Here is a 3,503-nt window from a genome sequence, read left to right as displayed (position 1 = left end):
CTGTTGTGAAAGCTGTAATGTGTCACATTGTGTCCCACAGTAAACTCTTTTCTCCAGGAATCTTTACTTTGAGGCCTCTGGCTTCTGCTACACTATCAATACTGGATCCTCAGTGGGACTCCTCTAAGACATCCTGTTGTTGTCCTGTGTCGTGAAGCTTTGGATCTATAGGACTGGCCCTTTCACATGCTCCAGCAGTTCATAGAGGAGGCAGACGATGGGGTTGGCCAGCTCAAAGCCCTGGATCTGTTCCTGGGTGGTAGCTGAACTGGTCAGCCTGTCAGCTCTCCCACACCCACACCCGTACCCACACCACCAGCATGAGCTCTCTAGAACTGTCCCAGCTCACCCAGGGCTGCAGCTGGCAAGGGGCAGGACCAGCTCCTGTTCTCATGCCCTGGACAGGCTCACATGTTACCACCTGGACCTTGCTCCACGGCACTGTCGAGGCCAGATGTAGGACCCACTCTCCTGAGTAGCAGCATACTTATAACAGCAGTAACTGGACAAGATACTAGAGTGCTTGCCTACTTTGAGTCACAAACTTTGAATTGAATAAAGGTCAGAGGCTATGTTTTGGATACTGTGTGGCTATATATGGAGATATAATAAGACTCCACAACATTTCTTTTGAGTACATGGATTGACAGGTTAACACGACCTCTGACTTCTAAAGGTGACATGAAAAAAAATTGATATATCTTTTTAAATAGCAATAACAATAACAATAATAATAATAACAGAAGTTGTTAGGACATTTCTGTGGGTCTGTTGTGAAGTATTCGTAGAACTGGTGTGGACTAAGTATTCTCTTAAGGCACAGAAAAAGTTTCTCCAGCATCAAGACAACTTAGAAGACCTCAAGATCAGCCCATTCCCCAGCTAAGAGGGATGCCGAGAAATCTATGCATCTTCAACCCTTGCAGATGAGACTACTCAGGTCCACTTGAGGCACTTGCATAGGGGAGCTAGCTCAAGAGTCTCATGCATTAGAATAACATCCTGCTGCTGTATGTGGTTCTCCACCTGTTGTTTTGTACGGGAGATTAACTGTGAAGTTGACTGAACAAGAAATGGAAAATCTGCCTTTCCAGTTCAATCTCAATTTCTGCTTTTTAAATTATGGGTGTCTCATTGTATGTGTGTGGACATATGTGTCTGTAAGTGCCTGCATATGTGTGGTGGAGGCCAGAGGTAAGCATTGTATGTATTCTTCAACCACTATTGGTTTTTATTGTATATCAGGGTTTCTCACTGAACCCCAGAGCTACAGTGGGTACCTACCTTCATGCCTGGCTCTTATCTGGGTGCTAAGGATTGAAGCTTGGGTCTCCAAGGTCACACAGCAAATACTTTACCAACTGAGGCATCAGCCCTCCCTGTGTCTTTTTTTTTTTTTTTCCAAGTCTATATTTAGACTTGTTGCTATCTCTCCCTGGCTCTAGATCTACCGAAACTATGCATACAGACAAACAGTACAAGCTGAAGATGATGGGAAGACTCCTGGCAGGTGGTTGGTACAGCAAGATAAGGAAACTGCCAAGAGTCTATTCCGCCCTCACATGGGAGTAGAGAGAAAACCAGCCCTGGACAAGTGGTGTTAGTCTGGGGAGGGTCTGACTCAGCAGGAGTTGGCATTGCCAGGCCTTATTAAGTTGCTTAAAGATACATGGTCCAAAGACGTTTGAATGAAATATTAAGTCCAAATGTCCATTTATTATGTAGATAACCAACTCTTGGACAGGAGTCTGGGATGAAAATGCGCTTGGGATGTGGCAAGGTACCAAGTAAATGTTTTGCAGTAACATTTGCAAACTGTTATAGCCGGCATCCCACGCGCCCACACAAGTACATTCTTGTGTTGGTACAAGATTGTAAGGACAGCTAGTGCAACACAAAGCCAACCCCAAGACCTTTTATCCATAATTATGATAAATGTACTTTATCAAATGGCAATAGTTTTCTCCATGCATTACTAATGAATAATATAGATTTACTCTTTCAAGACATCAACAAGTTAGAATAAGACAGTCACAAACATGTGCATGCATTTGCTACAACGCATGTAAACATACGATCATTCTCATGATATCTATGTTCCATAGTCTCCACTTTAGAGAACCAGTCATTCATCGTTAGTCTGTAGCAAACCATTGCTTCCGGGGGAAACATGAGGTTGTTTCCCATGTTCCTCTTCTCACCGAAGTTTTTTTTTTTTTTTTCTTTCTGCTCATCAACTATACACGAAGTATCTGTTTAAACAAATCTTGTTTAGTATGCATTGTTGACTTGTTCGCTTTAAGCAGAGCCTTTGGCACTAGCTGAATGAAGCACACAAACGTATTTTCTCAGTCAGGAGTATCTTGTTTCCCAAAGACTAGACAATCCTTCAGTGTTATGCTTGGGGCCCATCTTAAATGGTGAAATTGCCAACAAAAGGCACAAAGACGGATCAGGAGAAAGGCACTGGGTTGTAGTGTGAGAGTAGAAGCCAAAAGGCAGGATATACCCTGGTTCCACTGGCTCGGGAATGTAAATGTTTATGTGACACTTTTCTAGTGCTCTACACGTGTCTACGAATGACTACATAGATGTCACAAGAACAGACCTTAGGGCTGTGACCAAATGTCAACACCAAGGCCGACTGACTGTGCCTATGTGATCCATGCAGCCCTCCAACAAAAGGTTTGGGCCTGAGCTGCCGAGACTGCTTACAGCCACTTGTCACTTCAAAACCCACGGGGAACATGCTTGCATGTGTATTTACCTTTGTCTTCAGGGGCAAGTATGTTTCTGTGACGTGTACATTTTTTTCTGAAGCTTACAGATTCTTGAAACTGGCTGTTCCTTTGAGCTCTTTATAGAGATCACCCTGTTCCTCGCTGGCTTGAAATGGGAAAACACAAAGGTTCCTATTCTTGAAAATAGCAGGAAATTTGAAACTCCACAGCCTGTCTGTCATCCCAGAGTCAGGAATAGTGAAAGCCACAGCCTTCCCCTGACCAGGAGCATGGCACTTTGTGTGACTTGGCACGAATCCATGGGGAGAGGGTGGGTCACACAGGGCCTGGCACTTTGTTCTTCCTGGGTGATCTTTGACTGTAAAGTGAGGATAATAACAATTATGTTGTGGTGTTGCGGAAAAGCGAAAATCATTTCACGTTTGTTCTTATCACAAATGGAAACAATGATCATCATACTTACAGGAAACACAGATAGTGCATTAAACTCAAAGGAACCTAAGGTCATGTTAACAAAATTAACATTCTTCAAGGACTATGTTTGGGCCAATGATAGAAAAAAATGTAGCCTAGCTGTGGGTTCTCTGTAGAGCCTTGTTGAGGTGTTCCAGCCTGTGGCGGACACAGCAGGACACCCATCCCCTGGTCACACAGGACTTCCTGTGCCATCAGTGTCTCAGCAATGTCCTTACCTTGTCCTCTGCAGAACACTGGAGGTCAATGACCATCACTGATTCTACAAAGGAGCTGACTGTAGCATGG

This window comes from Micromys minutus, assembly GCF_963924665.1.
Source record: "Micromys minutus genome assembly, chromosome: 18".
Classification (NCBI taxonomy): domain Eukaryota; kingdom Metazoa; phylum Chordata; class Mammalia; order Rodentia; family Muridae; genus Micromys; species Micromys minutus.
This window is presented reverse-complemented; position numbering follows the sequence as displayed.